A 20,471-nucleotide genomic window follows, 5' to 3' on the forward strand; every position below is an offset into this window, starting at 1 on the left:
GGACCAATGGTCTGATTCAGTATAAGGCATATTCATGAGTGTTCCCTGAAAAAGTTTCACCAGCTAAGTTTCCATGCATTGGGCTGCTTATAAAAAGGCATAGTGTTCAATGTTGGCACAGCACAAACTCGCTGAACAAATGCTGGTCCCAAAGATCCCACCAGATCCAGAATCATACTGTGGATGGCCAGTATTTGGTTCATGATGGAACTTGTGTTAACCGACGTCACCAAGAGAGGAAGAGTGTCTGCAGATCTCAGGCTCAAAACAGAATCCTTTCCCAAAGCTGGCGGAAGGATGAGTTCTCACCCCCCCCCCAGTGCCCTCCATCATTAGCTCTAGTAGTTAAGATCAGAATAAGACCGAAAAAGAAAGGAAGAGGTAGGAGTGTCTTTTTCTCCAGGAAGAAAGAGAAGAGAGAGAACACGATGTTCACCGACAGCAGCTGTTCTGCTAGAACATTGCAAAAGGATGAAATCAACCCAAGATTCCAAGAACAGAAGTGCCTTCTCGTGTGGATGGAGCCTCCCAAGGCATCCTTAGGCCACCGCCTCGCTCTCGTCCCAGGGATGCTACGGGAGGAGGTCAAGGGAGCTCCCATGCTTCTGTTCTTCTGCAGAATGTGTAAAATGGAATTGTTTAGCTGGGCCTTTTTATAAAGGGAACGGGACTGGAGTTTACTGCACTGCACTGCGTAAGGAGCCAGCATGGTGTAGTGGTTAAGAGCGGTGGTTTGGAGCGGTGGAGTCTGATCTGGATAACCGGGTTTGATTCCCCACTCCTCCACATGAGCGGTGGAGGCTAATCTGGTGAACTGAATTTGTTTCCCCACTCCTGCCCACGAAGCCAGCTGGGTGACCTTGAGCAAGTCTCTCTCAGCCTCACCCACTTCACAGGGTATCTGTTGTGGGGAGGGGAAGGGAAGGTGATTGGAAGCTGGTTTGAGTCTCCCTTAAGTGGTAGAGAAAGTCGGCATATAAAAACCAACTCTTACTATTATTGTATGTATTGTCGTCTTTTTACTGCATTTTCTCATCTCACTTTTGTAATCTAGTTGCTGCCTTATTTGTGGCATGTCTTCTACTCTTTCCCCGGTTGCGAAGAGGGACCTGGCAACCCTTAGCCCTCAATGGGGATTCGAAACAGGGTCTCCTTGATCCTAGCCTGACACTCTGACCTTAACCCACACTAGTTCCTAAGCAGGCACTACACAAGTATATGTCATCTAACATATTTCCCGTTTAAGATGCAAATTGTGCCGCTTCCCTCCCCGCCCCCACATATATTCTCCAAGTGCTCATTTTTCATCTTCTTTCAGGCAAAGTCTACTGGATCAACACCCACAGAGTGCATCTCTATCTCCCTGTCACAATACAGACAGGCAGCAGTTGTGAAAAGATGCTGATATATCATGCATACTGTTCTATTTACTCCTGTAACAAAACTTGCTGCATCTCTGACGCTACATTCAGACGACATGAACAAACCTGAGGTCGTTCATGATGAGCATTAACTTGGTTTGTTTGTAGGCTCACAGCTCCCTCTTCCTGTATTTGGAGAGGTGGCTAACATCTTCCTGATTTAGGAAGCAAGTATTCAGTCTTATCTCAGTTTGATGAAACATCTGAACTAAATCATGATTTAGAATCCTGGTTACTGGGAAAGAAAAATCCAGCAAACAACTGGTTAAGTTGCCCTCATTCAAAAGTCACAAGAAAATGCATTTCGAAGACTTGCTAAACCAGGAAATTACCAGTAGAAAAAAGCAAGAGTCCAGTGGCACCTTAAAGACTAACCAAATTTCTGGCAGGGTATGAGTAGAGTTGCCAACCTCCAGGTACTAGCTAGAGATCTCCTACTATTACAACTGATCTCCAGCCGATAGAGATCAGTTCACCTGAAAAAAATGGCCGCTTTGGCAATTGGACTGTATGACATTGAAGTCCCTCCCCAACCCCATCCTCCTCAGGCTCCGCCCCCAAAATTTCCTGCCGATGATGGAGAGGGACGTGGCAACCCTAAGTATGAGCTTTCGTGAGCCACAGTTCACTTCTTCAGATACCAGGAAATTGCCAGTCTGTCTCATACATCCACACAATAAACCGGGTTTCTGCTTGTCACACAAAAAACTGCAGCTTGTTTGAGATTGAGAGTTTGATGCAAACCCATTGGGCTTCCATTTATTGGCTTCAAACACCACATTAAGCCACTAAGTCCTTGCCAAGGGCGGCTGCTAGGGCTCCTAATCCACTAAGTCACAGCTACGCAAGTCGTACTGAGTTCAAAGATAGGTTTTGGATTGTAGCTTTGGAAACTGTAGTTTGGGTGTTGGGGGTGAGTACGGGAGTGGAGGAATCTGGAATTCCTCCCACAGAACCCTCAGCACTTTCACTGAACGACAGCTCCCAGGATTCTTTGAGGGAAGCCATGATATCTAAACGATTATAAAATCAGTAGAACGCGATAGTGCACCCAGGCTTCCTGGTGTCAGCTAGCATCCAGACGCTGCCAGACACTTGAGTCCACATGCAGTCATTGCTTCCCGGCATGATTCACATGTTTATGGTTTTTGTGGCAGGGCTCTTCTCCCATACGTCCTCATCTCACACCTCCGGGCCTTCTGAAACTCATTGGCTGGCTATTTCTCTCCCCTATTATTTCTGCCACTCCCACAAGACCAGGTGAAGGCCAACGGGAGCATTGGTGAAGCCAATTTTATGGAGGAGAGGTGTATCAATTAGGCTGTTAGGCATGATAGCTATTTAGAATCTCCATGTCCAGAGGCAGTGTACCCCTAAGCGTCAAGAGACTGAGGCTGGGAAAGGCAGCCATGAAGAAGCTACAAAAGATTGTTAAGTGTAAGGATGTGTCGCTAGCAACCAAGATCAAGATAATTCATACCACCGTTCTCCCTATTACTATGTGTGGTTGTGAAAGCTGGACAATGATGAAAGCTGAAAAGAAGAAAGTAGATTCCTTTGAAATGTGGTGTTGGAGGACAGTTTTACGGATATCGTGGACCACCAAGAAGACAAATCAGTGGCTTCTAGAGAAAATCCAGCCAGAACTCTCCCTAGAAGCTAAAATAACTAAACTGAGGCTATCGTACTTTGGTCACATTATGAGAAGACAAGACTCATTGGAAAATACAATAATGCTAGGGAAAGTTGAAGGCAGCAGGAAAAGAGGAACATGAGATAGATTGACTCTATAAAGGAAGCCACGGCCCTCAGTCTGCAAGATCTGAGCAAGGCTGTTAATGATAGGATGTTTTGGAGGACATTGATTCATAGGATTGCTGTGAGTTGGAAGCGACTTGACACACATATAGAGCCCCTTGACTTCCCAGTTGGGGGGGGATATTGGTTGGGGGGGGATATTTGGTGAGATACATAAATCTTCACCAGGGCTTTGAGGCTCTGCAGGCAAGCAAGTGTATACAAATGCAAAATTTTGCAAACATCCATACTTCACATCATTTTTCATGGCTGCAGAATTTGTAGCTTTTTCTTGATCTGGAGTATTTTGGATTCTCCCTGCTGCACTCTGTCCATGTCCTATCGGATATGAGAATTGGAGATAATGCATACAGATCACCAGACCCCCTACAACATGCGCATTTCCTGTGAAATTACAAAAAAATCACCAGTAAAGATGCAAGGAGGATAACGCTTCTAAGCTGCAGCTTGGGGGGCAAGCTCTAAGGAACTGCAATGAGTACCCAGAACCAGTAGGCACAACCCCCCATACACAAATATGCTGACCCCCACATACTTTTGCAAGTGTAAGACAGCACTGAAAATTTACAAAGAATAGAATTCCTCTTGGGGGTACGAAAACCAAAAGAGGTTGAGCGCTGTTTTTATGAGGATAATAGATAAGGTTGGCTCTTTGCACTGAGATTTACACATGAGATGCTTAATCAAGACACAAACCTGATCCCCCCCCACAAATATTGAAATAAAACACATCCAAATGCCTAGATTGCTTGGGTCACCAACCTCCAGGTGGTGGCTGGAGATCTCCTGCTATTAAACTGACCTCAAGTTGACAGAGATCAGTTCCCTTGGAGAAAATGGCTGCTATGGCATTGAAGCCCCTCCCCTCTCCAAACCCCACCCTCCTCAGGCCCCACCCCCCAAATCTCCACCTATTTCCCAACACGGAGCTGGCAACCCTATAGATTGCATACCTATCTCAACTTTTCTATGAAAGAATCACAACAGGGCAGCAAGTAAACATGGAGAAAGGGGAGATTTTTTCCCAATCCCCACATTTCCCAGGCCCTCCTTATGGTGCCAGTTGAATCTAGTTTAAGTAAGGATTAACTATGAAACTTATTTTCAAAGCAGGCACTCTGCACTGGAATATGTAATGGAAAAACAAAGACCACTTACAGCGTGTCTTTCCTAGAATATTGGGGAACCACAGCTAACCCACCTCCTGCATCCAGGAACAGGGGAAATGGTTTCCGAGACAGAGAACAGGGTCAGGTGGATTTAAGCCTGCACATTTAACATTCTTTAGAAATCAAAGGCTACCTTACTTTCCACCGCTGAAGACCTACATCTCCCCAAATAACAAAGTCTTATAATTTCTTTCCAGTGTGTGCAACAATCAGGAGAGCCCAATTTCTAAAATTCTGCAAATTTAAAAATAAAACGAACCCTGTGCGAAAGCAAGCAACTTTAAGACGCAGGTGCTAATTTAAGTAAACAGTTTTCTTCAGCATTAGAGTAATGCCTGTAGTGAAATCTGGGATTTAAAAAAAAAAGTTCAAATCCTCTCTCGTTACATGGCATTAATCCGTTCTTCCCAGTCTGCCAAAAAGTCAATGTAATTATATTTTTCACACTTGCAGAAAAAGAAACTGCTCTCCAAGCACTATACAAAGCATGCAATTAACGCAAAGCTAACATTTGTGATAACCTTTCTGTTTCTCGTTATTTACTGCAATCCGCTGTGTTGCAGCATCTTTAAGATTACTAACAATATTGTAGCAGATGCTTTCATGTATCCCAACCCACTTCTTCAGATGCATCATACAAAGCCGGCTGTAGCCTATGAAGATGTCTGTCACAATAAATGTAAAGGTGCCACGAGATTCTTTGTGGGTTTTGAATAACATATTGTTTATTCTAATGCTAGGAAATGTGATATATTTACAGTGCTATCCTAAACAGAGCAGCATCCTTCTATGCCCATTGTTTTCAGCGCACTTAGAAAGGTGTAACTCTTCTTAGGATTGCACTGTTAGGGTCTGATCCACAAATGTCCGGCACTATTTTGCCTCCTTCCCTCATGCTAGCCCATTCCTGGCTAACCTAGTGCAAACCTGACCATCAGACACAGTAACAGTGGGGCAACCACCCGCGGGTTCCCTGATTTGGACAGAAAATTCTGCAAGTGCTCTGGCCGCAAAACGCCAGATTCCACCAGCTTGAAACACCATTCAAACAACTATCACTGAGCAACCAGACGCCAAGACTCAAGTTAAATACAGCACAGGAATTGGCACCCTTCATTCTAGCAGTGGAATTTTTAACTAATGAACTTTAGGTTTTTTCACACATGTACATCTGTCTTTTCCCAGAAACGTCCCTGACCTGAAGTCACAGTTAAAAGAAGCATGGCACCGCCTCTTCTGTCCAAATCCTGACCCAGTTCTCAAATGCTTGTGGCTGGGCTGACGCACCCCCAGAAACTGCTGGGATCTTCAGGGAGGATCTGAGCCCAGCCTCCGACCTTGAGCCGGCTGGCACCCAAAACACGAGGCGTCGGAACAAACCCTAAAAGATACACCCCATGGCGATGAGTTTCATGTGTTCCGGTTCCCACACGTTCCGGGTCATGCTGCTTCACACTGTGGCAATAAGCCCTGCCTTTGCCTCAAGAGCCAAGCTCGGTCTGAGAAGTCCGACCTACATTCCCCAGGTGCTATCACATCCGGATGGAAAACAGCCACCCAGAAATCACCAAAACCTTTCCTGTGACATGACTACCCTTACCTTTGAAGCGAAGGGCTGTTAAGAGGGGACAGGAAAAGCCACGAGGAAGTCCCTCTTCTGCTGCTGGACCCAGGCCATGAGGTGGGGAAAGGGCAAGAGGTCACTGCCAAAGAGACCCCATTTCCCCGCAGGCCCCGTCTGCGAAATCTCCCCTTGCCTGCTTCCTGGTTTTGCCTGCACTTTTCTTTGCCTGCGAGCTGTGTGTGTCAGACCGGCGAGAGAGCGGTGACATTCCTCTGAGCAGGCAGGCAACCTGCCTTGACAAGAAACACCCACCTTTCCCCCCTCCCTTGTCTGCGAGGGTCAGAGAGACTCACCTGAGACTGACAGGAGCGGGTTCCTCTGCGGGGTCGCCCTCTTTCTTTCTCGCCTCCCCTCCGAGCGTGCTTTTCCTCCTCCTGTTAGAAGAGCAGGTGAGCAGAACTTTGAGCCGCCTGCCTAAGCGTAAGCCTGAACCGAGTAGGAGGACTGATTCTGTCGGGAGGTGGTTTTTCTTCCCTCTCTCCCCCTCACAATTATTTTTATGTAACCACTCCCCTACTTCGGGCTGCCCACTTCCTTAAAGAGCTCGGAAAGGAGGAGAGTGTGTGTCTGAAACTCAACCGTACATGTTCTGCAAGCAGGGGACTTCCGTCATCGCTGCCACCCAGGAAGCAGGAACAAAACACAAAACCGATCCTCTTCGTTCAGCACAACTTTTTTTTTTTAATTGTGATGCTATTCTAGGAAAGAAGAGAGACAGAAGCACTAATAGGATATCTTTTGTGTGAAGACAGCCTTGGTTAATATGAAATAGCCAAGCTTTCAAGTTGCGGTGGAGTCTTTGACTGCCAGAGGAAGAACTTTGTATGATACAAATGCTCGCACACTCTGACTTCAGTATTTCAATATCAGTATTTCAATCATCGACAAACTCACCTTCTGACAATGCCCCAAATTAGATACCTTTGGGGGCAATAAAATAAAATCACAGAGATTTAAAAGCTGTTGTTCAACTAAGAACCTCAAATTCTGAAAACAGGAAGCAAATGTATAGCATCAAGAGCATGGAAAACTGGCATTTCTCTTTGAATGCTCAAAGGAGGCATGGCTTTAATGGGTGAAATTGTATGCAATCTCCTCACAATTAAGAGAACAATGTTCTTCTTCTTTTCTTTTCTTTTACCATGACAGATGCTTTTATTTTTAAAGTAGCAGCTGGGCTGTGCATGGGTTAGCACCTTTGCACTAGAACCCCCTGCTAGTGAGCATATGAAAACCTGTGGGATTTTCTGATTGCCGTGGCAGTGATAGATAATCCCCAACATCATGTCTTAGGTATCAGGCTCTGCTGTATAAGGCATAAGAAGAGCTCTGCTGGATCAGACCAGAGGTCCATCTAGTCCAGCATCCTGTCTCACACAGCAGACAACCAGTTCCTCTGGAGGTCCAAGGCAAAATCCCTACATCTACCCCTGACTGCCTCCTTGCTGAGATTTTGCCCATGCTCTACTGAGCGGGGAGCAGATTGCAGTGGCCCAGCGCCGGAGAGCAGACCTGTCTCTATGCCAAAGTAAACCCTCTCCCCCAGCCTGGCCCTGCCACCCAGGTGTGTCACAAGCTCTTATTGCCTTGCCACATGGCATCTGAGTTTCCACAACAGTTCCCTTGCAGATCTGCCCTCTATCTCCCCCTACCAGTGTGCTATGGCATTGGGTACAGGTAGCAAGAGAAAGGAGAGGAATCCTATGGGTGGCAGATCTACCAGTGGGTTCAAAAAGGATCTTCAGTGGACTTGCTCCCTTGATTGTTCTTTCTGCTGCCTCTTTTAATAAATGAATTATGAGGATCCATGATAAACGCCTCGCCCCCCCCCTCCAATGTACATGCATCTCTTGGGCAAGATATGCACAAGGAGGTATGCACTAATCAGCCCCGCAGTAAGGCTGCCAACAGACCAGAAGACCAAAAATGCCTGCTTTGGCGTCAGTTGCCAGAAAAGCAAATAACGGGGTTGTTTCTGCCCTACCTCCCCCCGCACGCACACACTTTAGATAGACAGCTTTTTGAATTGGACTCTGGACCAACAGTGAAAATCAAACTCTTCCCCCCATCCCCCTGAGCTCTGGCTCTATCCACAAACCAGAATTCTTGATCTCAACAGTGGGTAATCCTGTCTAGAGTAGTCAGGGTAGGGTTTGATGCCTGCAGTGTGTATTTCCAAGTTGGAAGCCCCACACAGAAGATGTGTGTATCACAAAAGGGCCATGATGGGCCAGCGGAGGCTGATACTTGTTAAGTCTGGCAGTTATCAATTGCCTGCTCTGAATGGAGACTGTGGATTCAGCATCGTTCCCACCCTTACCATGCAGGCTGAGCTTTCCGATAATGGGAACCAACAAGCCACACGTGGCACATGGTTCTGCTGAATTGGTTCTCACTTGCAGAATGGCCAAGTTTCAAATTGCAGAAAGTCCCAAGTGAAAACAGCCTCTGTTTCCCCATTACAGCCTTCCAGAGACAACCAGCCTCATCACCCCAAAGGAAGAAGATACTCAATCTGCAGCTCTTTCTCCCCTCCCGGATGTCAAGAAGCTTTGCAGTAAAGGTTTGTGTGTAAATATCACAGCTTCTTCTGCTAGAAAATTAAAATAGGAAGTGAAGCATGCACACCAAACAGTTCTGGAGCACGGGAGGGTTCTGGACAGTTCCGGACAGAGGACTTCTCCCCACCTAGAAAGAAGCATGAACTTACTTTTAAAAGCAGAGGGTTGCTCCGACAGACAAAAACAGGAACACCAAGTAACGAAATGTGCATGGAGACAAGAGATTGTAATGATTCCCCTGTTAAAGAAAGAAACAACCACCAACCCCACCAACCCCCATAAATACATAAAACTGGGCGCAACTGGAAATACTTGTGCCTGTGCTGACACCTTGTGGCCACACCATTCATGCATTGTGAACAGGGTCGCCAACTGGCCTGAACAAAAACATCTCTTAAATGCGTGTGTGTGTGAAAGGTGCCGTCAAGTTGCAGCCGACTTATGGCGACCCCTTTTGGGGTTTTCATGGCAAGAGACTAACAGAGGTGGTTTGCCAGTGCCTTCCTCTGCACAGCAACCCTGGACTTCCTTGGTGGTCTCCCATCCAAATACGAACCAGGGCTGACCCTGCTTAGGGTCTGAGATCTGATGAGATCAGGCTAGCCTGGGCCATCCAGGTCACTTAAATAGAGGTCTCTTAAACAGAGGTTTAATGTGTGGAACTGGGGGGCTGGAGTAATTTAACTGGCCCTCATCTCATTAAATATTGGACACTCCATGATAATATATGTTCGATAGTTTCAACTCTGTCATGTGAGCATCTACGCGTTATATCTGCCCTACAGAACCACCATTCTTATTTTATTTTTCAAATTTGTAGCCCTCCCTCCCCGCAAGCTGGCTCAGGGTAGGTAACAATTAACTTCTTGTCAAAGTAAAAGCTCTTCTGGGCTTTGGTATTGTCAGGTGATAGAAATGCTTCGGCAGTTGCTTCAGAAGGGCGAAATGGGCATCATTTTACACTTCCTTATATGAAAAATTTATTTGCCATGTTGCTGACCACTCACAGAGCTCCACTATCCATCTTGGATTGCATCATCCTCATTAATATGGTGTCACCGGCAAACTTGGCCTCTACACTACTTACCCCCGATTCCTGATAATTTACAAACAAATTAAATAACACCAGCCCCAATACTAATTCCTGTAGGCCCCCACTACTCATTTCCATCCATTGTGAGACCTGCCCATTTATTCCTACTCTCTTCTTCCTGTCATTTAGCCAATTTTTAATCCATTACAGAACCTCTCGTCCCTTTCCTTTCCTTTATTTCTGTTCTTTATGCTCGCAGAGAAACAGGTCATGAGCAAAACAGATTCAACAAATTCAGTAATATAGAAATAACCAAACACTTCTCTCATCCCATGACTGCTAACCTTACTCAGGAGGTCCTTACTTTAGTGAGGTCCTTTTTCAAGAGCCTTTTGGAAGCCCAAGTATATAGCTATTAGATCACTGTGAGTGTCTGCAATGACATCAGGGTTGCGAAGGGCCAACACATCCTCCAGGGCCTTCTTATAAGGGGCCTCAGGCTAGAGAGGGGAGGGGGTTAACAACAATCTTGGTCTTGGACCTCCCTTTCTATGGCCCTTCCCTGTAGCCAGTAAGCTGGCAGGAGGGCTAGATTGTCCTTCCCAGCTTGAGTCCCAGGCCCTTATGAGGGAGACTCCCTGGGGTATGCCCACCTCTTCGTGCCCACTGAGTAGGGTTGCCAACCTCCAGGTACTAGCTGGAGATCTCCTGCCATTACAACTGATCTCCAGCCGATAGAGATCAGTTCACCTGGAGAAAATGGCTGCTTCGGCAATTGGACTCGATGGCACTGAAGTCCCTCCCCAAACCTGGAGCTACCCATGATGTCTGAGGTACCGTTATTTGTATGCTTGTTCAAATATTTACTAACATTGTTTTTAAAGAAGAAGAGTTGGTTTTTAAACCCTGAATTTCTCTACCTTTTAGTCTCAAACTGGCTTACAATTGCCTTCTCTTCCTCTCCCCATAACAGAGGCAGTGGGGGCTGAGAGAGTTCGGAGAGAACTGTGACTAGCCCAAGGTCATACAGCAGGCTTCATGTGTAGGAGTGGGGAAACCAACCCAGTTCTCCAGATTAGAGTCCACTGCTCTTAACCACTATGCGGGCTCTCTAGCTAGCAAAAAGCATACTGGTAGCAGTGGGAGAGGAATGTGTGTGTGTGTAAAATGCCTTCAAGTCGCAGCCGACTTATGGCGACCCCTTTGGGGGTTTTCATGGCAAGAGACTAACAGAGGTGGTTTGCCAGTGCCTTCCTCTGCACAGCAACCCCAGTATTCTTTGGTGGTCTCCCATCCAAATACTAACCAGGACTGACCCTGCTTAGCTTCTGAGATCTGACGAGATCAGTCTAGCCTGGGCCATCCAGGTCAGGGCGAGAGGAACAGGGGAAGGAAAATGCTGCCAGAAATGGTTGAAGAGGTTTGGAAAGCTGCACTTTCCCATCCACATACAGGCTAACCTGCTTTCATACAAAACATGTTGCACAAACCTCAGAGCCAAGGAGAGGGAGCTGCAGAAGGAGAGGTGGAGGTGGATGATGTCCTGTGGGTGTTCTGAAAAGTCCTGCTGTGGTTGGAGAGCCAGGCCATACTGTTTGTATGGAAGTAGCCCCTGTTGAGTGTACACTCAGCAGCCATTTATGCAGGGCTGTTTCCCTCGCGGTCACCCCCACTGGCTGTTTCGGGGCTTCCTTTTGATTATGTATGCCTTTCCCAACCGTCAGAGGTTGCCTTGTGCTCCCTGCACGTTTCCAAGCATTTTGCCCGCATTTTATGGATTCTGGCTAAAACAGCATCCAGAAAACACAGGCGAAATGGGCGGAAATGTGCGAGGCGAGCAAGGCAACCTCTGATCATCGGGAAAGGCATGCATAATCAAAAGGAAGCCCCAAGGTGGGGGTGACCACGAGGAAAACAGCGCTGCATAAATGGCCAATGGCAAACCCTCTTGCTTAATGTGTGAAATGGCCAAAAAGAAAAAAGAAAAAAAAAGAATCAGGTTTGCCTACACTAGTTAGTTTGCAAAGATTAAAGACCTGGGAAACCAGCTTTCTAATTGACTGGCATTGAAATTGTCAGCATAAAAATAGCTGGTTGGACTAGATGACCCATGAGATCCCTTCCAGGTCTATGTTTCTATCTACACTATCATTCTGGTTCTGGCTGATTATCCTATAGCCAGTCTGAATGCTAGAAAGGGAATTCTACAACAAGAGAGGATCATCATAATGGAGTCCTCCATCTCTCTGTCTCAGCGCTTGAAAGGATGAAGGTGGTGAGTCTGGTGACATGCCTTGCTGGTTGCTTCCTCCACCCTTATATGCTAGCATCCCGCAAGATATGTAGGTCAGTTCAGTGCTCATTTAGGGCACGGAAAACTGGAGCAACAGGGATGACTTGGGAAGTTTTGACACGGGTTGCTTAAACTGCTTTTCAGCCTCTCTGTCAATTTCACTCCTGAGACAAGCATCTGATTGTCCCTCACAAGGCTTAGGAAGCAGAGAGGTATGAATAATGTGCGAGAGCATCCTGGCCAGTGTTGGGTGAGTCCTCCTTCCCTGGCCTTCTGATGGGATATGAGACCTGCAGCTTGAATGATTTCTGTTGCCCCAGAAGGTCAGACCAGAACCATCGGGTTGAAATTAAATCAAAAGAGTCTAGACATTAGGAAGAATTTTCTAACAGTTAGAGTGGTTCCTCAGTGGAACAGGCTTCCTCAGGAAGAGGCAGTGGCGGACCTACATTTTTGGGGCCCTGAAGCTTGAACTGTTATGGGGTCCCCTTCGCAACCAGCAACAATAGGGAAACATCCAACAAGGTCCAAAGGGCCGTGCTGCCCTTGCAAGGACCTTGAGGCTCAAATGGTGGAGAACAGGGTGGTGGGGTGGAGTCCTTGAAAATGGGCCATACAGTGATGAACTAAAACTACAGAACTATTAAGCCATGCACCAACAAAGGATCTGACAATCCAGCTGCCAAAATGTAGGCTGTGAATGGATTCTGGCGAGCTCAGTAAGCCCATACAGCTGGGGGTTCGGGCTCTGTAAGCCCTCGGGAAAATTTTGAAATTTAACCAATTACAGGGACACTTTGAGGCCATATGAAATGGGTATTAGAGCATATTCTAAAGTCAATATTAAGTACTTCAACCCATTGGCTTCTGGTTCTATCACTTAAAAACGCCATCGATTTTGTTGAGAAATTCACTCATTAAAAAAAGTTGCTTCAGGGGGGCCCTCTGGGATTAGGGGCCCTGAAGTTTAAGCTTCATTAGTTTCACAGTAGATCCACCTCTGGGAAGAGGTAAGTGCTCCTTCCCTGGAGGTTTTTAAACAGAGGCCAGATGGCCATCAGTCAGCAATGCTGATTCTATGACCTTAGGCAGATGATGAGAGGGAGGGCATCTTGGACATCTTCTGGGCATGGAGTATGGGTCACTGGGTGTGTGTGGGAGAGGTAGTTGTGAATTTCCTGCATTGTGCAAAGGGTTGATGACCCTGATGGTCCCTTCCAACTCTATGATTCTATGATTATGCCGGCTGAGCTAGAGGGACACAACTCAGTGGTGAAGAATGCGTTTTGCATGCAGAAGGTCTCGGATTCCAGCCCTTATAATGCCATGCAAAAAAATTAAAATACATTTTTTTGGTCTCAGGTGCTTTTCAGCCCTGCCACCAGAGATCTTTTTGGGCAAGTGCTTTAGATGCATCTAGGATTGCACTATTATGCTGTACCAGTCTCCATCTGATATGGCGGAGCTACCTCAGGCTGAGCCCAGGAGCCAGAACAGCTAGCTAGAAAGAGCAATAGGGAGATTCTAGCCATAAAAATACGTGAAGTGCTTTAAACCCTAGAAGCACTGTGGGGATGCAAAACATCTGAACAGAAACGTACTATCGCAATCACAGTTTCAGTCTTCCGCCTACCTTTTTTTTTTTTTCCATAGAGAAGTATAAATTTGTTTTGTTTTCTCCCAACACTTTAACCTCTCCTTCCTGGACCAAAGCAAGGTGGAAAATCTTGGCCAGTTTTCTGTTAATATTATTGTTAAAACTGTTTAGACACTTCTTCGGAAGTCTGGCGAGGGGTCACTTTTTTAAGGTGGGTGGAGGGTCAAAAGGGTATCTTTGTTTTTTTTGAACTTTATAACTTTGTAACTATGAATGTATTAACTAGAACATACAATTGATACTCTTTTGTATCTTTTATTTTCTTTTTATTATTGTAACTTTGTTTTGTTTTATGTTATAAAAATAATAAAAATTATATATATATATATATATATATATATATATATATATATATATATATATATATATATATATATATATAAAATCTTGGCAAGTTTCATCACTGTAGATTTCTTTCACAGCCACCCTGACCCTCTCCTCTGATTCTAGGGAAACCAACATATTTGGGGAAAGCCCTATCACAGTGCCATCCTAAGTAGAGCTACACCCTTCCAAGGCCACTGATTTAATTTTCTTTCATTTCCCCCCCTGCCCTTCCTCCATGGAGCTAAGGGAGACATATGCGGTTCTCTCTTTCATTGCCCCTCGTGGTCCTTTTTGCTTCATTCTCTTCCACTCACAATACACACATCTGTTTTGTACAGGGGTCCCCAACCTTTTTCGGCCTGGGGGCACGTTTGGAATTCTGACACAGTGTGATGGGCACAGCTGGAAAATGGCTTCCACGGAAGGCGGAGCCAGTCAACAAACTGCTGCCACAGCTTACCTTCAGTTACAACGTGAAGATCCTGATGCCGTGATGGCAGCTGCTCCCATAGCAATGTTTTTAAAAATCTGAATGGCCGAGCAAATCTCCGAAGACCAGTCAGAAGCTTTGCTAGGCAAGAGCCCCACTTGGCCCTGCACACTTTCTAAAAACGCTCGGTGGGCACCAGGAAAGTTGTCAGCAGGTGCCATGGTACCCATGGGCACCATTTGGGGAGAGGCCGTGGCTCAGTGGTAGAGCATCTGCTTGGCATGCAGAAGATCCCAGATTCAATCCCCGGCATCTCCAGTTAAAGGGATGTGACAAGTAGGTGATTTGAAAGACCTCTGCCTGAGACCCTGGAGAGCTGCTGCCGGTCTGAGTTGACAATACTGACTTCGATGTGAAGTGACTGTGTCATGGTCTTAAGTCCCAATAACCATAACACAGGAAAAGGTTGATGATTCAAAGCAGTTTGTTTATTAAGCTTAATAATACATACCGGGTGGGAGCTTCCCAAAAGCTCAGGACAGCTCGCACACCAGAACAAAGGATTGCCACAACATATATAACCTCTGGTCAGGGGTGTTACAATATACGTAATATAGTGCATAGATACACAAAGACCCAATGATGGACACCTTTGGATTAGCACAGGCCTATCAGTGGCAGTTGAGGCGGCACCTTAGCTGGTTACATGATCTGGGGCAGGGAACATTCCTTAGGCCATAGGTAATTCTGGGCCGTGTCTTGGTGGATGGCTGTATCAGGCACTGACAGCCTGATTCCCTGACTCCTGGCTCCTGGTTGCCACCCTCCCAAAGCCCCCATGTGTGTGTGCACATGAATGCATAGTATCTCAAACCTGCTTTTATACTTTAGGCCTAGCTTTTCCAGAAGAGCAATTATGCAAACTGAACACATAAGCTTACAATAATGATTACAGGCATTACAGATGGACCAAAGGTCTCATTCAGTATAAGGCAGCTTCATGTGTTCACTTTGGGGACCCCTGGTTCAGTGTGCCACACAAATTGGTTTGTTTGCCCAACACTCGAGGCCCATTTGTTCGGAACTGGGGGATCACACATATTCTTTTAGAGTAGCAAATGCAGGCCTCCATCCCATAATATGAATGTCCAAAATTCACCATCACAGTATTTAGTTACAGCCACCAGTTTAGATGGGCTCCTTAAAGAGATTAGAAAAATTCATGATGAACATGTCCAGCAGTGATGGTTAGCAATGATGGCTAAATCAAACCCCCCTGTTCAGAAGCAATATGATTGCAAAAGGGTAGTTACATTAAGCCCTGATCAGGCTAGCCTGAACTCATCAGATCTCGGAAGCTAACCAAGGTCAGCCCTGGCTAGTACAAGGAAATCCAGGGTTGCTATGCAGAGGCAGGTAATGGCAAACCACCTCTGTATATCTCTTTGATAGAAAACCCCATGTCACCATAAGTCGGCTGCAACTTGACGGCCCTTTCCACTATAGGCACATTAATTAGTCTGTTGTAGCAAAATGAAACAAAAGTCCAGTGGCATGTTCAAGACTAACCACATTTATTCCAATACAAGTTTCTGTGAGTCACAGATCAGATATGTGTGACATGAATCTGAAGAAGTAAGCTATGACTCACAAAAGATCATATGGAAATAAATGTGGTTAGTCTTGAATCACAGAATTTATGCTCATATGGACTACTGCAATAACTACAGATTTCCCCGAAAAAGCCCCTTGGGCGAAACACATAGGGGAGAGCCAGCGAGGTGCAGTGGTTAAGAGCAGTGGTTTGGAGTGGTGGACTCTGATCTGGAGAACCAGAACCCCACTCCTACACATAAAGCCAGCTGGGTGACCTTGGACTAGTCATGGCTCTTAGAGCTCTCTCAGCCCCACCAACCTCACAGGGTGTCTGTTGTGGGGAGGGGAAGGTGATTGTAAGCCGGTTTGATTCTTCCATAAGTGGTAGAGAAAGTTGGCATATAAAAACCAACTCTTCTTCTTTTATTCTGAGTAATAAAAAAACTTTCTATCTATTTTGCGCCATCAGCCTTGACCTTATTTTTATTTCCTTTTTTTAAAGTCTTGAATGTGCAACTGGACTTCATGCCCCTGAAATTCAGGTGCCAGGGAAAAGTGACAGTGAAAGACACTCTTCTTTTGGAGGGGGCTGACCCCTCTGCTCAAGGATAGTACAACTTCATCCATAAGTATTCTGAATGTGGCCACAGCAGAATCAGCAGTAGTGTTTTATTTCCTTTTTTAATCCCTTTCATAATACATTCTAGCAGTGTGATGAGAGAATTTTTAGTTCTCCCTTGGGTTCTTGAATTGGAATTTCCCTGCCTGCTCTACTCACCAAAAGCAATGGCCAGGGAAAGAAATAGGGAAACACAGGCCATGTATCAGAAAACTCTTACATACTACACAAACATACTACAACACCTTAAAACTCTTTCATACTACGTCAAAAGAAACTCTTTCATACTCAGGAAACTCTTACACTCTACCCTCTTACATTCTACCCTCTTACACTCTACACTCTTACACTCTACACAAACATTATGATGGTAAACCAGACAGATTTACTAAGCTTACAAGAAATATAAGGCAAAGGAAACAACAATACGTAACTGAATATATATGACAACAGTTAACAAGCTTACATACATTGGACATACAAACAGCAGAGATCTCTGGATCATTCCAAGAAGGAGACGGATGGCAATCAGGCCCTGGTCTCTTTCTTAGAAGGACCCCGAACTGTAATCTTGGAAGACGTTTTAAAGGCTAACTGTGAGAGAGAGGGTTTAAAACAGCCCTTCTTGCTAATTCTCCCGAAGATGAGCGTTTCACAAATCATGGTTTTATCTTGCTTGGTTTTTCCTGTTCCTGAATTGGAGCTGTATCTTGCGTTGAAACTTTCTGGTCCTAATATGTTACTTAAAGAGTCCCTAACAATTGCCTGCTTGTGAAGCTTGTGTAAATTCCCTCATTCAGCAGGATAGTTCTGTTGCTGGTTCAGAGGCTCTTTATGTCCCTGAAAGGAATTGTAAACCCCCATCTCCTAATCTGAAGATGGGGTCAGACTAGAAGCAGCTTAAGGCTAAAAGCCATAGTCAGGCCTTAATATGATTTTTAAACTATAAGTTAGAGCCTATAAATGGTTCTTTCTTAACACAAACTAGTAATATGTTTTAATACTAAAGAATCCGCACCACACAGTGTATTTGCCTTTTCACCAAAACTACCCTCCGGCTACCACCTGTGTAATGTGTCAGATAACATTATCACCTGAGCACTTTCTCAGAACCTTTACCTTCAGAGGCAATGTGGGGGATTAAAGACTGAGGGTCTTTTCTGTGATGTTAGAACATAGGAACTCTCTCCCTAGGCATGTTCTCCTGTCACCCTCACTGTTAATATTTAGGCAGCCAGCCATCTTGTGTTTTTTAACAGCATTTCAGAGCCTTTTAGTTGGTTTTGCAGCTATTTTATTAACTTTTAATCCTGCTGTTTGCTATATTTACTCATGTGCCGGGTTTTATTGTCTGTGTAGTGTAGTGTTGTGGTTAAAGTACCAGGGAGACTCAGGTTCGATCCTCCGTCATGAAGCTCACTGAGCTATTGTGGGCCTGGTCACTTTCTCTCCGCCTCCCTTCACAGGGTTGCTGGGAAGATAAAAGGAGTGGTCCTAGATAGCCATTGTGGTGTAGTGGTTAAGAGCGGTGGACTCTGATCTGGAGAACTGAGTTTGATTCCCCACGCCTCCACATGAGCGGCGGAGGCTAATCTGATGAACTGGATTTGTTTCCCCACTTCTACACATGAAGCCAGCTGGGTGACCTTGGGCTAGTCACAGCTCTCTTAGAGCTCTTTCAGCCCCACCTATCTCACAGGGTGTTTGTTGTGGGGAAGGTGATTGTAAGCTGGTTTGATTCCTCCTTAAGTGGTAGAGACAGTCGACATATAAAAACCAACTCTTCTTCTTCTTCTAGACACAGTGCTGAAATTGTTGGTGGAAGGGTGGGATAAAAAATGAATCACCTTCTAAAATTATTTCCTTGTATGGTCTTTTGTAGCTTGAGATGGTTTACCAAACATTAAAAAAAAACACCTCAAAACCCTAAATAAATAATGTGTAGTTAAAGGGTTTTGCCCCAATATGCAACACTTCACACTTATTGTTGCCCACTGATTACATTTTAGGACATCTTCTTGGAGTTCTTTACAGTCAGCTTCCACCATTATGAATCATTTCGTGACACTGGCTAACTTGCCTATCACTGCTCCCCCTGTCATCAAGTCATGTAGTGATGATAAATAATACTGGTATTAGTAAAGATCTTGGCAGACCCCGCTGCTTACTTCCTCCTTGCAAAAGCCATCTTAAGTGGCTAATGTACTCGGTAAAATGTGTTCATGGACTTTGACTTTTCCTATGTGGAAACACTTTCCCAAGGAAGCCATGTTGCCACTGTGTTGTACATGGTGAGTTTCCCTGCATTTCCTCCATGGGGGCCATTCCCCCCTCCCCCAGCCACAAATTATCAGAAAGCTTTTCTTGGAGGTTTTAAAAAAAATTGGTGATTGACAGATCGGGAGGGAAGGTGGCATGGTATAGCTCGATCTCATCAGATCTCGGAAGCTAAGCAGGGTAGGTACTTGAAAGGGAGACCAGCAAGGAAGACTCTGCAGAGGAAGGCAATTGCAAACCACCTCTGCTTCTCCCTTGCCTTGAAAGCCCTTTGCTGGGGTCACCATGAGTTGACTGCGACTTGACGGCACTTTACACACACACACACACACACATAATTGACACATCAATATACGTTATATTAGTATATTGCTATGTTAATGATTTATTTCTTTTATTAATTTATTTAAAACATTTACCTTATTTTTCGCTCCATAGGACGCACCTTTCCATAAGGCGCACCTAGTTTTTAGAGGAGGAAAACAAGAAAAAATCTTGTTTTCCTCCTCTAAAAACTTGTCCTATGGAGTGAATGCCCTGGGAGGCAGGCAGGCGCACAGAGTGGGCTGGGAGGCGGGCGGGCGCTCGGGCTGGGAGGCGGGTGCTCAGAGTGGGCTCTGGGACCCCCCAGCTTCCCAGCTGGGAGGAGGGCAGGCGCACAGAGCTGTCTGGGAGGTGGGCGGCTCGCCAAGCTGCCTCTGTGCTCCCCCCCGCTTCCCAGCTGAAGGCAGGCAGGTGCACAGAGCGGGCTGGGAGGCGGGCGGGTGCTCAGAGCGGGCTGGGAGGCGGGCAGGCTCTCAGAGCGGGCTCTGTGCTCCCCCCCCCACTTCCCAGCTGGGAGGCGGGTGGGCGCTCAGAGCGGGCTGGGAGGCGGGCGGGCGCGCCAAGCCGGCTCTGTGCTCCCTCCCCCCCGCTTCCCAGCTGGAGGCAGGCAGGTGCACAGAGCGGGCTAAGCCAGCGCACAGAGCCGACTGGGCGCGCTGGAACAGCGCGAGGCGGCTTTCCCCGGCCACCTCCCAGCGCGCCCAGCCGGCTCTGTGCGCACATTCACTCCATAAGACGCACCGACATTTCCCCTCACTTTTGAGGAGGAAAAAAGTGCGTCTTATGGAGCGAAAAATACGGTATATCCTGTCTTTCTGCCCAATTACGGCCCTCAGGGCAGCAAACAATTAAAAAGACATTAAAATCAATTATCCAAAACAGTACATGTATATAAGATCAGCAATTAAAAACAAACAAGAAGGAGGCTTAGTAAGAGTAGGCCAGATGAAACAGAAAAGTCTTCACCTGTTGGCAGAAGACAATGATCCAGGGAGACAGACGAATTTCCCTGGAATTAATGATTTTAAGAAACCTCAAAAAGCCCCCCCCCCCAGTGATGTGGAGTGGAGCAGGGGATGGCTACCACAGGGACGTCGTGAGGGTGGGGGAAGAGGAAAATAGTGCCAGTCAGGAAAATCCAGACTTTCCCACCCACTTGGCAGCCATCCAGGCATTGCTGTGATCTTTTCCAAAACATCGCAGAAAAGCAGGTTTGGGAAAGATTGCAGAAAAGATGAGGATGGGTGGTGTGCGAAAGAATCGTGATGCTGTGGGGAAGCAGGAAGACAAAACCTGTTTCCCAAACAGCACCCAAGCTGGGC

The sequence above is a fragment of the Euleptes europaea genome, chromosome 7, assembly GCF_029931775.1.
Source record: "Euleptes europaea isolate rEulEur1 chromosome 7, rEulEur1.hap1, whole genome shotgun sequence".
Classification (NCBI taxonomy): Eukaryota; Metazoa; Chordata; class Lepidosauria; order Squamata; family Sphaerodactylidae; genus Euleptes; species Euleptes europaea.